This window comes from Manacus vitellinus, unplaced genomic scaffold (assembly GCF_001715985.3).
Source record: "Manacus vitellinus isolate BGI_N305 unplaced genomic scaffold, ASM171598v3 scaffold_1_pilon, whole genome shotgun sequence".
Taxonomy (NCBI): domain Eukaryota; kingdom Metazoa; phylum Chordata; class Aves; order Passeriformes; family Pipridae; genus Manacus; species Manacus vitellinus.
This window is the reverse complement of record NW_021939396.1, coordinates 36,716,361-36,730,317: the sequence shown is the minus strand read 5'-3', so window position 1 is coordinate 36,730,317 and position 13,957 is coordinate 36,716,361. Positions and strand designations below refer to the sequence as shown.

At 36.7% G+C, this 13,957-nt stretch overlaps 1 long non-coding RNA gene across 1 annotated transcript in view; it reads right to left on the bottom strand.

Moving 5' to 3' along the window:
* Nucleotides 1–209: 209 nt before the first annotated feature.
* LOC108640338 overlaps nucleotides 210–13,957 on the bottom strand; it is a 65,693-nt gene continuing 51,945 nt past the window's right edge. Inside the window, exons 2-5 of the long non-coding RNA XR_003915743.1 lie at nucleotides 12,179–12,402; nucleotides 11,512–11,587; nucleotides 8,169–8,303; nucleotides 210–328 (exon numbers count right to left, since the gene is read on the bottom strand). This is a non-coding gene — a long non-coding RNA (uncharacterized LOC108640338). The remainder of the gene's footprint in view (nucleotides 329–8,168; nucleotides 8,304–11,511; nucleotides 11,588–12,178; nucleotides 12,403–13,957) is intronic.

The window sequence follows — 13,957 nt, the reverse complement described above, 5'->3', positions numbered from 1 at the left end:
GGATATATGTTATGAATTATAACAGAAGTGAAATCCAGAATTTCTACTGGCAATAGAGTATAGCATTACCACACAGAGCTTTATTACAAAAGTAAACTGCATTTTTCATAGTGGATTCCTCATTCCTGGATGTATTAACTATATTTATTTCATGGAAGAGATTAATGGAATGTTTAAACAAAGATTTTGCAACCTTCATCCTTGTTGGTAGGTGCTTTTGTCTTTCTGTCTTAGCTTGAAGCATCATGTGTCTTTCAATGGAGCTGCTTGACAGTTGACATTTTCTGCTTTTACTTCTACTCCAGCTGCTAATTGCATATTTACAATCCTTCAATCAAGAGGAAAAGAGAAACAGATTAGAAAAATTTTCAATCTGTCAAGCAAACCATACATATAATGAAACATCCACTCATTAAACATAGAGAATTTTATAGCTTTAATAATAAGTGTTATAAAGAGCACAAAGGTAATATTAATTCTGAAGGAATGTAGGACTGGAAAAACAATAAGTCATTTTGACAGTTGCTATGAAGACTATTACCAAATGTTATGTTTACTTGACTAGGTTCAATTTATAAAACAAGACCCATAAAAAATCTACAGCATAATCAATTGAGATGCCCTGTTACAAACAGCAACTAATGGAGTGAAGTTCTGATATGCTGATTAATGATTGAATTGTGATCATGGATTTTACAAAATTAAGATAATTAGTAACGTGGGCTGCTTATGTACATTAAATGAAACACTGTGGCAATTAATTAAATTGCTATAATGATTTAACACTGTAAATGTTTTTTCTTAAGGAAGTGAAATTTTCTGAATGTGTGATTATCTTTCTAAAAGGAATTCACAAAGGTGTGTTTATTATGCAAATATGAAAAGATACAGGAACTTTTGTTCCTGTGCTGTAATCACTGATTAATGCCTCCATATATTTCTCATAAAAATTAAATTTGAGGTACATAAGAAATTCTCCTTTGTTTCTGTGTGTGCTGCTTGCAATCCTGAACATAATCAAGCAAGCTGACAGTATGTATGATTATATATGATACTACTCTGCAGGAGACAGTTCCAATATTGTATCTGCACCCTTCCATTCATTATTGGCAAACATGTGCCTGGAACTCACTGCAATGTTACAACTGGCATTTTGAAATACTGTGATTTCTTTTTTTTCTATCTAGGACTTGGATTCCCCATAGGATTTATGCACACTGCATTGTATTATTCAGTATACGTTCATGACTTCCACTACTATTAGGAAAAGCTATGTGTATACGTTCAGAGTAGAATATATCTCATAGTGGATTTCAGAAAATATAACATACAGTTACTTTAAAACACGAGGTTAACAAAATAGGAACTGCAAAACAAGGAAGGGAAAAACAAGCAATTTAAAAACCATTCACCCAGTACATTTGATCCTGTTCCCATTCTTTCCATAGCAAATCATGAGTAACTTTGCAAAAGTCAATGCAAGTCGGCGTAAAGCTGGTAGGAAATCAAACCTGAGCCTGTCCTGATTAAAAACCTGAGATATGTTCTTCATTTTTAAGCAGGCATTACCCTGAAACCTGAAAACTGATGGACACATTTAAACCACTCATTAGGTATCAAAATATTCTTTATAAGACCATAACTGAGTGTGGCAATAATAGTACCACGATAGATTGTGACAGAGCTAAGAAGGCTAACTGGTGCTTGGGGCACCATAATGGGGTTCACTAGCTCAGTTTCCAGTTCTGCCAAAATAGTATCGGCAAGGTGCTTTCCCTCTCGGAGGCTCTGTTTCTGTGAACTTAGAATGAGGATACTGACAGCATTAACAGCTTTGAGATCTAATGACAAAGAGCAGAGTGAATTATCTCAATACAGTTTATTAGTTCTATCAGTTGGACAAGGATGTAAGCAGTGGAGCCAAGCCAGCTCCCAGAGAAGAACAGGTTTCTAGTAAGACCAAATATCTCTCTGGATCACAAGGCACTCATAATCACCACATCTGTTGCTTATGTTGGTTCAAAATTATTTTTTTTTCACTATTTAAGAAGTGGAATAAAATCTGATTTACTAGTGGTACCTGTTCCCTCAACCTCATTAAGCAGAGGAGAGGTTAAGAAAGAACGTTCACCTGATCCTCTACAGGCAGCTGCAAGCTATCTTTGGCTCTGCATGGAGCAGATGTGACCTGGGCATTTCTGAAGGCCAATCTGAGAAACAAAGATTAGTGCTTCCCTTAGCCGGATCAAAGAAACCTCTGTCAGAGGCATTTCAGATCTAGCTAACATCGAGTCAGGGCAGAAGACCATGTGGAGATCCTCAGAGCAGTTAGTGCTGATCTCCTTCAAGACCAGGACATGCCACTACACCCAGCCTATGTTGGTCTGCTCAGAGAAGAAAGCACTGCAGTTGGTTTGGGAGGTCTCTTGAACCAAAACCCAAACCTGGAAATCTTTTGGGTTTCCAAAATCTTCCAGTAGAATGAAGAGTAAAGATGATGAGAAATAAAGGAAATAAGAAGGCTACAAAATGAAATCTAAAAGCAATCTCTAACTTTGTATACAGTGCCTGTCAGAAAAGGTCGTCTGTTTTACAAGACAAGAAATGCAAAACAAGAGCGTCTGTAACTATTTGTAAATATTGTCAAATTTATGGAACTGGTTTGACATGAGGAAAAAATATCCCTGGAAAAGAGTTGCAAAACATTCTAAGTAGTTTATTTTGACATTTTAAAAACTTTAAAAAAATGTTATTCTGCTTAAAAATTTATCTAAATTTACATTGAGACCTATTTTGCGAGTAAACAAAGGACATCAAAGTGAAATAAAACATTCCGTTTGGGTTCAAACAAAATGTTTATTTGGATCCAAAATATTGCCTTCCTTTTTTGCCAGAGAACTGAAAAAATATGCAGCTATTTTTAAAGCTTTCACTGTAACATCATTTCTAAATTTTATTTCTGCCCTATTTCTCATATTTTCTATAAAGAGTGCTCACATGATTTTTCCTCTAGTGAAATGTAAGCATTTGTTTTTGCCATCCTCTTATTACAATGTTGCATTCAGTGATTGGTTGTCATCAGTATTGTTAATATTACTATTACTTAGGGTCTTTCCAATGCAAAAATCTCATTTCCTCCTTACTATTCTCCTTCATCTTCTATTTTCTAAAACTTGATATTTCTTTAAATCTTTAAATTTACTTCCTCCAATTACATTTTTTATTTTATATTTAAGGTAGAAATGACTGAAAGCTAGCAAAAGTAACAAAATTTTTCACTAGCTCAGTTTGGGGGAAAATTTCCAAAATGGTAATTGAAACACTTCAAAATTTGGAAAACTATTAAAAACTGTAGGTAACAACTGAAAAGGAAAAGCCTGAAGTTCATGAAAATTTTCCAGATTTTTTTCCTTATTTTAACCCTAGTTATCTTTTTCTCCTGCTTCCTTTTTCTAAAACTGTTTTTTCTTCCTTCTCTTTCCTTATAGGTCTGAATCAGAAAGGTCTATCTGCAATTTAGATTTATTGGAATAGAGGTAAAAAAGAATAAGAGCAACTCTTCAATGTCAGATTTGCACAAAGTAGTCAGTGCAAGTGAAAGCCAAGTTCTTTACCATTTATCTCTTACTCTCCTTTATCTCTATTCACTTTCTCTATTTCAGTCCTTTCCATCCCTCTTCCTTGCCTTTCTTTGTACTTTTTCCCCCCTCTATCCTTACTTTTAGGTTTTTTAACCATCCCTCACACATCCCTACTTATTATCCAGGGACCTATTCAGCCACAGAAGACTTGAATTTTAAGTGTGAGAAAGTGAAAGACACTGTTGCAATGAGTGTGATGACAGATGATCTTCAGTAGGGTTTTTTTTACTGAAATGTTCTAATATTTTCAGCCAAAAATGTTCCCATCCTTTCAATAGGTTAAAAAATAACCCCTGAAATGTTGGTGCTGGTAGTATATATTACTATTGTTAGAGAAATCAGCCAGAGGGAGGAAATGACCTTTAAAATAGGAAGAAAATTCTCATTCCTTCTTGCCTCTTCCCTGCTTTCTGTTTGCTCTGCATTTTCTCATTTTCTTCTTACTTTTGCATTCTTCTCTTCTGCCAGTTCCCTCACACTTTTAATTTTCATTTTTTTTAGTGGTTAATGAATATAAGGCTTATAATTCACTTAAAATCCACTTTATTAACCTAATTTGAACTCAGAGCATAAGGACAAAGGTGAGATAGTCTGTACCTATCTCAACTCCACAAAGCCAGGAGAGAAATTAACTCAAAAGACAGAGTGTGGGGAATGTACCTCCACAGTTACCCTCTAGGCTGCAGATTCACATGTTCTTAAGCAGTTGGTTTGGGAGGTCTCTTGAATCTCCATCACCGCATCCACCCTCAGCATTTCAGAGTGCTGCTGTATGACACCACTTTGTCTTTGAGGTCTCACTGAAGGTTTTTCTTGATGTAACTGCTCACATGAAGAGGAAGGTGCTGTGGATTATTGCTGCCTTCCAGAAAGCCCTTTTTGTCCACTTTGCTGGAGGCAAAATCAGAACCACTGCATGCCTGCTCCTCTAGGACAAATTTAGTTTGGACATAACTGGAGCAGATAGAAGGGTGCTCTGCTATGCCCTGTCTGCATGTGAGATAGAGAGGAGCATCACCCAAGGGTTCCTGAGAGAATCTCTCTCTAAGCAGACCAGCATATGGAACCACACCATTTCACCTGCCATGTCAAGTTCATACTTAGGAAAGAACTATATATACATATGAACTCCCTGTGCACTGGAGCACTAATATACCAGCATCTGTGTTGCAAACCAAATCAAGAAGTGCTGAAGCATCTCTTATAAATACACTTCTTCAGGAACAGAATCTGCAGAATGTATTCTTTGAAAAAAGATTCAGACATATGCTTTCTCCTCTGCTAAGTGCCCTGAGAAACAAAGCTTCAGATGTCAGCAGAAAGTTAATATATAGAGTTGGGAAACCTTAAAGGAAGGTTGTAGAACAAATTCCTTAAGGAGTTTGCCTCATACGAGCTTGTATAATGTTGCAGGAGGAAAATGAAAAAAAAAATCAAGGGAAAGACAGTGAAACAACTAATTTCTGTCCAAAAGGAAAGAGAAAAATCAATATTCTAGATTTACTTAATGGTTTTGTTTGCAATAGGTTTCAAGGAAGGGAGTCTTTGCTTTGTCTCAAGATGTCCTCACATGAACACAACAGAAGGAGACTGAGAGAGAATGATTTGCCTTAAGTGTTGGTACTTCCCTAGTCATAAGGATTTGGTAACTTCACTTTTCATAGTTGTTGCTCAAACTGATCAAATGAATTTATAAAGCCTATCTTCCCAATCTTACTTGAGACCATTCTTCTTGATATTGAAGTCTAGATTCTTGAGATGGGAGTCTTTCATGGGTCCAGTTTTGCACCTCATGTAGGCTGACACCACGCAGACATGGGCTCAGCCCAGATTTAGCCTGAAAGGGCCAGAGAAGTCTGAAGAATATCACCTTCCTTGCAGTTTTATATATAGATACAGATGTTCTGTGTATTCTCTGAACCTTTTGCAGTCAGATGAGAGTAAGATTTGGATTCTGTTTGTTTGTTTTCAAAAAATTACCAAGTCAGACTGTTCTTTTCCTAGAAATGTATTTGTCCTGTACATGCGAGAAAGTGGGGAGAGGAGGAGCTGGCTGGCATATTCTTAACTGCTATATATTGCAGAACAGGCTTCCAGTTGTCAGCGTCTGCAGCCTGTAGAAGCATGGTTTCAATTTTACTTTTGAAATCTGAGTCGAGCAATGTTGCCAACACATATTTTTCCCTGTCAAAACATTTCACTTATTCCTGAGTCTGTAGACAGCTTTTTAGGTTACATCTTTTCCCCAGTCTTATTGAAACAGGATCTTCATTTCTTTTGAAATCATTTTTCATTAGTGTGGGAGCAAAAAGTAGATACCAGAGCAGATAAGTGGCAGCACCTGGCTTAAAGATGTTCTATCAGCTCTTAGTTTCTGTGTGATCACTTCTGATAATTGGAGGATGAAAACCAAAGCAGCAGTCACACTCAAAACATGATAGGTGAAGACATTATCTTCCTTCCCTCTATATACCCTTAGTGCTGCCTGTGCTCCCTCTTGTTCTACTGAGCTGATAGAACATGCAAAACGCAGACTTAAGGTTTCACATGTTGCTTCAGCAAACTATTTTTTTACTAATTTGGTCATGAGGAGGACTGGTTCACTGATTAGTTGGACTTAAATTAGCTTTAAAAGCATATAGTTTCTGTGTTTGTGAACTACAGGCTCTCCAGGGAAGTGGTCACAGCACCAAGCCTGACAGAGTTCAAGAAGCATTTGGATGATACTCTCAGGCACATGGTGTGACTCTTGGGGATGGTCCTGTGCAGGGCCAGGAGTTGGACTCTGCAATCCTTGTGTGTCCCTTCCTATTTGTCATATGCTCTGATTCTGTGATTTATTCCCATGTTTATAGTTGCCTTAATTATTTTCAAACATATGCACACATTTTAGTCTAGAGGATTCATGCAAACAATGCCTCAGCTGTTTGCTGTTCACTAGCTATTGTTCATGGTATGTGGCAAAGTCATATGAACTACGTCGTATGATTCCTGTTTCCTAACTGGATGTCTAGCAAGACAATGAATAATAATTGAACACTAACAGACAAAGCAATTTCACCCTCCCCAAAAACCCCAATTCAGATTATAAACGCTTTGTAGTCAAACTAGTATATACTCTGGGAACAACGTCTGAGAATTTTTAACCTTTAGCAGCAAATAACAATTCCCTTAATAACTGTGAAAAGGAATTCCTTAGATTAAAGCACAAAGATATTCAGAATCATTCTTTGTATTTTTTGCCAGCTGTATTTATTGTTTCATTCATGTTTCTGGATAAAAACCATCTGTAGTTCAAATACCAAACTCCCCAACAATCTGATTTTAATAATTTGCCTAAGATCAGACTGTAAAGAAGCAGATCTGAGCAATATAGAGGAAAGATGACACACTCTTCAAATCTTCAGCTTTTATTTCTATTTCAGTTCCCTAACAAGATGAGGCTCAACAGCTGTACTGTTTGCAAGTCTGTGCATCGGCAACAGATTAACAAGCCAATAGAAAATGTGGGTGGCAAGAGAGTCCCAGAGCTCAAGTAGACAATTCTTTTTTTCCAAGGCACGATCAGCTCTTGAACAATTCCCATGCACCTGAGCCTAGCTCTGTCTTAAAGACTTTCTCTGAAGGCAATTTTTCCAACCAGTCTATTGCAGTGCTCCATTTTTGTAGTATTAAAAATATTTCATACTACCTTTTCTGAGCCTTCCGTGATGCAATTTCAGCCTTCTGAAAGGTAGGACAGCTTTCTGTCCTACCCAACTAAAATCTGACATAAAAAAATGTTTCTGCTCCTCTTTTCTATTTACCCTTTTGACATCAGACATCATATCCACCCTCAGGGCCTCCTTTATTCAGATATCATCGCCTGCTGAGTCTTTCCTTGGAGTTTGTGTTGTAAAGACTGATCCTTTGTTTTCCTCCTTGCATTTTCTTCAAACATTCCAGAATCATCTTCAGGTGGAGAAAGTATTTCAGACTGTCTTACAGGAAGTATTCTTTTTTATTCAATCTAACGTGTTGTTTGGTTTTCTTAATAACAAAGCACTATTTATAAATGTGATCAATTATAATCTATAGATCTTCTTTTGCCACCTGGTTAGCCTTTCTTCTGCTTGCCTTTGGACAGCTGATTATTCTTTACTAAATGTAGCATTTTGCACCTGTCCCTGATGAATTTTCAGTGAGCTCACCATACTAACTTCTGAACCTGTTGGTCAGTCTCAGCTGACCAGGCTTCAGTTGGCAGAGCTCAGCTGACACTCAGTAATTTCAGACTCATTTTGTGAAAACAGTCAGCTAGAGGAGGGAGGACATCCCCAAGGAGAGGAAGGTTATGACGTGAACTTGATGCTTCTTAGATGCTAGCAACCCAGCACAGCACGACTCCAAAGGAAATGCAGCTTCATAGAAATATTTGTTTTAAAATTGAAAAGCTGTAAGGTTACTCCTGTACTTATGATCTTATGTCAAGTAACTACTTTGGGGTGTTTTTTCCGTTGTACATCTGTCAGCCGCTAGAGAACTTACCACAGGGCTTCATGATCCTGGGGTTATGTTGACTGTAGTGCTAGGTCTTTCCTTGGGTGATACAGATTCCCGGAATTAAATTGAGAGGTCTCACATTCAGCAGTTGCTGTTACTGATTCAGTCAGAGGCTTTGGGCTGCAAAATAATGGCCGGTAAAGGAGACACCTGGTTAGACAAAATTGTTTTCTAAAATAGATGATATCTTTAAAGAGGGATTGTGAGTGCATGCTGTTACAGGCTACATCTTTATCAGTGGTAGCAAAGAGTTAAATCCTCAGTTGCATCCATTTAGTGAACAAACTTTTTGTGGTGTTGTGGTATAAAGAAAGCTCATTAAGTACTGAACTTCTGAATTAATACAATACAGAATATTGCTGTGCTGCAACCACAATAGAAAAGAATTTTTAATCCACAGTATTCTGGTCTATGAGACAAAAATCAGTACCTACAGCTATGAGAAAAGAAATAGGCAATTTCTTTAAGTATAAACATTCCTATTTGACAAAATGAAATTGCACATATTAAAAGCAGAGTAAAGACAGGAAGAGGATCAGAAGAAATATAAAGTGAATTGGAAGAAAAAAGATCTCTTTGTACATGACCACTATTCCCATCAGTTATTAAACCTCAGCAGAGCTACACACAAAAACAAAAGACAGTAATTCAAAAGCTATAGTCAAATACTATGATGTTCTGTGGTGACAGTTGTTTGAAGAATATGTAATCAATATGATTGTCTTTTCATCGTTTCTATTGAGTTTAAGAAAAAGTTATATAAAAGATTACTGTGAGAAAGAATATGAAAATATTTTCCCCTTGTTGGAAAGATATTGCATTTTATTTTGGGGGAAGTTTGGGCTTTTTATTGAAAAAATAAACACTGAAAACAGAAGGTATCATATTGAGGGGTTATTTTTTGGGAGACCCTGTAGTGCTGATAAAAACAGAGATCTCTGTGATTAATTACAGATCATTCAAAATTATTTTGTCCTGGAATAAAGATTGATGATGAATTTCTAACTATTTCTTAGTCTTGAATGCCTAAGTAGAAACATACAAGCTGACTGCAGAGAAAGAAAACTGAAGGAAAAATTGACTGACATATGATAGGAAGTCGAAATGCATGATTTGGGGATTTTAGATCTCTTTCTTCTATTTGAAATAAGAAGCTTAATCCCATGAGAATGTATAGGAAACAGAAGTGAGCTGGCTGAGAATTTTCTACTCCACATTTCTTTGACAGAAAGATGCATTTTTGATTAAACAGAATTTTTTTCTTGGAAAGTGTCTGCCTTAATTTAAAACATAGCTTCCTTTTGTCTGAAAACAGAAATTCATAACTTTTATAGCATAAAAAGGGAGTAAAGACTCTAATTTTGTTTTGTTTTGTTTGATGAAGAGTCCAAACACTAAGCCAAGCTTTTCAGTTACCATCCTAGTTTTATCTGTGGTTGTCATTTGAGGTAAGTGGTCTTACACTGTTAACCCTTAACAACATATCCCACGTGATTTTTTTAATAATACAAACAAATGGCACAATAGGACATAATAGTACAAACAAGAAAACAAAAGAAAGAAAAAACCAGGAAAAGATTATTATTTATAATAAAATTTTAAAAATAACAAGTAAAGCTAAAAAAAATTAACTTACTGTCTTAAGTGATGGAAATAGAACAATGTCAGCAATACCACGGCTAAATACAAATGACAAAACATTACCTCATTGGTTTGTTCTAGCTGTGTCAAAATTCACTTTTTGCATTCACTTCTCTACTCTCCTCAGTTTCCATAAGTGTCCTCATAAGAATCCAGCTGCTGACTTAATTTTACATTTGGCCAGCTGAATATCATGCATGCATCCCAAATTTAGGACTCAGGAGTTAAAGTTAGTCTTTTACCTTTAAATCTAAAGATGCTCACCCAACCATGAATAGGTTTCTTTATATCTTATGTCTTTATGTTCCTATTAACCTGCATTTTTTAATTCTGTGAATGTCAGAAGAATGAATGGACAAGAGAGTTGTGAATAATAGGAGGTAACATGAAGTTTATAGAGGTACTGATTGCACAGTATGGTTGGGAAGGTTCATATGTTTGCCTAAGGCAGTGCCTCTCTCTCTGCTACCTTTTGCTTGCAAAAAGGACCCTGTACTGGGCATGCCAGAAGGAACATATGCCCAGCATTTACTAGAGAGTTGGTGCCATATATAAAAAGTACTGCCTTAGCTGTTGCCTCTTCTCATAACTGTGTTTCTTGGTCATGTGCTCATCATAACCACACCTTTCTTCATTTTTTTTTTAATGGAAATATTTTAGATGTAGTGAGGAATGGTCACCTCTGAAACTGAGAGCATTCCCGGGGTTTCTGCGCCCATCTCTCATCTAATTTTAGGAGACGTAAATACATCACCAAGTGAGTGGTTTTTCTGTTTGAGATGGTATTTGTGCACATGTAAAATGTGTTTTCAAGCATTATCTCTTTTCACCTGACACATCATAAACATGTAAGTGTGCAGTAATATGATCTGTTTCTATAGAGACCAAGCATAGAATACTTTAAGAATACACATAAGAATTTGTAAGGAATGTTTATGATGTTTCTGCTTCTCTGAAACTTCTATCCATTGCAAGGGTACTTGATAAATGACAGATTTCTAACTAGGTCTTGAGGCAGCATCCAAAGGATAATCCCTTTATCTCTGCCATCTATGACCAAAGAGAAGTTGAGATATCCACTCTGCCCTTCTCTTCCAAACAGTATCAGCTCTGTGTGATTCTTTAATCTTTGTCCTAAAAAGCTTCCCATGATGAATGCTCTTCAATTAATTCCAATGCATCATTACCTTTGGCAATGCCTAATTCGAATACTTTTTGATGTAATGTCCTTTTTAGCATGGTCTTGTGGTTTAACCACAGCTAGAAAAGCATATTCTTTTTTTCCATGAGTAGATTTTTTTTGTCTTGGCTCCTCTTTTTCTTCTCTTTCCTTCTCTTTTTTTTTTTGGTATGTGTTTTGTATTGTTTTGTTTTGATTTTAGATCTTCACCACCTGAAGATCCTACTGTGACTAACCTTGACTCTACCATGTGTGTATATAGCTCATTGGTCTGCTGTAGATTTAAGAAGAAGAAGAAGAAGAGCTGAACAAATCCCTACTTAGTCAGAACACTTTCTCTTGCCCTTGGGCTGGAGATAGGCCAGGACAATGCCTTTTATTGAAGAACAGAAATATGAAATGTATCACATCTCTTGAACTGACTGATATGTAGAATTTACCAAAATGGAAACCACATGTTTCTAAGAATTTAAAACACAGAGGCAGCTGCACTAGCATTATACGCACATCTGGAAGCAGCCATCTCTCACAGAGGTAGCTTTGTAAATCTTTTCTGGGGGCACCATCCTAAAATTCATTTTGCCTAAGATAAAATACAATAAGATATGCTGAAAAACTTATAGCTAACGTAGGAACATCACATGGCTTCATACAGACATTGACAAAACAAACGGACAGACAGACATCAAGCAGGAAAGGAAAGTAAGTTGTGTCACTTCAGAAAAAAACACGAGTGTACATTTTGTTTTTCCTTCTGCTCACGAACTCATTTGGTAGAACAGTATGGTTGTTATCTAGACTGTCTTTGTTCAGCTTGCAAGTGTATGCTAAGAGTGACCAAATTAAATTATGTCTTCTTACTCAAAAGAATGGTTTCCTGTGTGTACTCAAAACCACAGCTTCTTTATTGACTGGAATAAGTTTTTACTACTTTTTGCCACTTGACAGCCCTTTAGAGCCAAAAGAGCTGTGGGACAGTGAGGGGGACTCTGCCTTGTGCATCATTTGCAGAGTTGGTAACTACACCCAAACTTCAGCCCCTTTATTGCTGGTGGCACAGGAGACAGAAGCACTGTGGCTTGGCATTTATACTCCAAGTGGATCTGTATAAGTTTAGAGAGAAGTACTGCTAATAGACATCTAGGGTGGAAGAGTGATTAATTTCTGTGACTACCAGAATAGAAAATTCTTCGGCTTCCAGGTTGAAATGTAGGTAGGATTTCCTGATCTTCACCAGAGGTTTCTCTGGGCCTCTGATTTAGAGAACAGGGCTTAGGTATACGAGCATAAGGAGCAAAGAACATATTATGTATTTCTCTTTGAGTCTTAGTTGCTTTGCTGAAGGGATTCCTGGTGTGGAAGTATCAGCAGGAGGCAAATGCCATATGGGTTTGAGCTCTGTAAAAGAGAAATGGGTATATCAAATTTTGCAACATGAAATAGAACGATATTTTTATAAGGAGTGTTGACAACATTGAAAAGCTAAGCAACAGGCCAGAAAAAGATTACCCATGCCCTTGACTGTCCCTCAGGAACATGTCCCTAGCATTAAACAATTGGGAAGCTCCACTACTGTGTAAATTTCAGACTTAGCACGAGAATCCAAGGGAAGCAAGTTCCAGTAGTGTCACATGGCTCTTCACAGAGCTGAAGGTAGGTAGATCTTCTTAGTAGCAAAAGGGTTTTAGCTTTTCTGCCTTCTCAGCTGTTGGAGACAGATTCCTGCCAAAAGAGCCGGCAGTTGGGAAATGGCAAAAGAAAAAAAATAGTTATGTCCTTTCAAACAGGTGCACTATGCCTGCAGCAAAGAGAAAGACACATGAGAACATGCATTTGCACAAGGAGGCATTAGAATAAAAAGGCTTGAGCTGCAGAGACTGAAATATCTTTACAAGATGGCAGGCAGCCAGAAATCTGGAGGGTGGGGGAATGACTGCTTTTTCTTATTTTTCACATTTTTGATTGAAGGCATTTGATTCTGATTTCAGCTATGTGGTTACATATTGATGCTTAAAATGTGAAATCAGTTGTTATTCAGAAGATGATTTAATAAGCTAGGCAGGAATATCTGCCAGCGTAGCTAAGTTCAGAAATCAGGCACAGGTTTTCTGCCAAAAGAATTGGGAACTAAGAAACCATAACAAAACACAACCACATCAGCCAGTATATATTGCTGCAGATCAGACCCATATTAAAAATATTTTCTCAATATAACAGGAGCATTTAGGTGTCTTTGAAAAGATTTTATTGAGTTTAAGATAACACATTTTGCATTTTACTGTACAAAATACTGCAATGCCTTTCAATGGATGCCTCTATTTTTGTCCTTATGTGCAATTGAGTTCTTTATGCCTACAGAATTCTAAAGTAACATAAAGATAGCTGTATATGTACAGAATATCTGTCAAAGGATTTGGCCTTTGTTATAACAGCCATGAGTTTTCAGGATGCACATGCAACCATCTGTACCTTTCCTTTAAGTGCTTATCTGTGTGATCCTTCAAAAAATTAAGCCTATTCTTAGAGTTACACAGATACATATTTTTCACTCATATGTAATTGGTGTTTAGAAAATAAAAGCTGTTATTCTCAGTTCCCATCTCTCAAACAATTTAGCATTTTCAAAGAAAATATATACTTTCTAAGTGAATCCAAGATCCCTCTAACTAAATATGTTCCATTTTCCTCACATCTTGAAAATTTTATTCTGCTTCTTCATTGACAAGCATAATGAAAAAAGTGGCATAGCAAGAGCTCTGCTTATTATTTGCTTTGATAGACATAGCTGGAAGGAAATGTTCTAAGCTCCGAGTATCTCAGGTAGCCATTTTAAAAGGCAATATTTACAGAGTGCCTCTCTGAGCTAGAGAAAAGACTTAAAATTCAAAACTCCTATCTGATAACATCCTGTCCATTTATTCCAGTTTATTTTGCTAAGACTTTATATGATGAT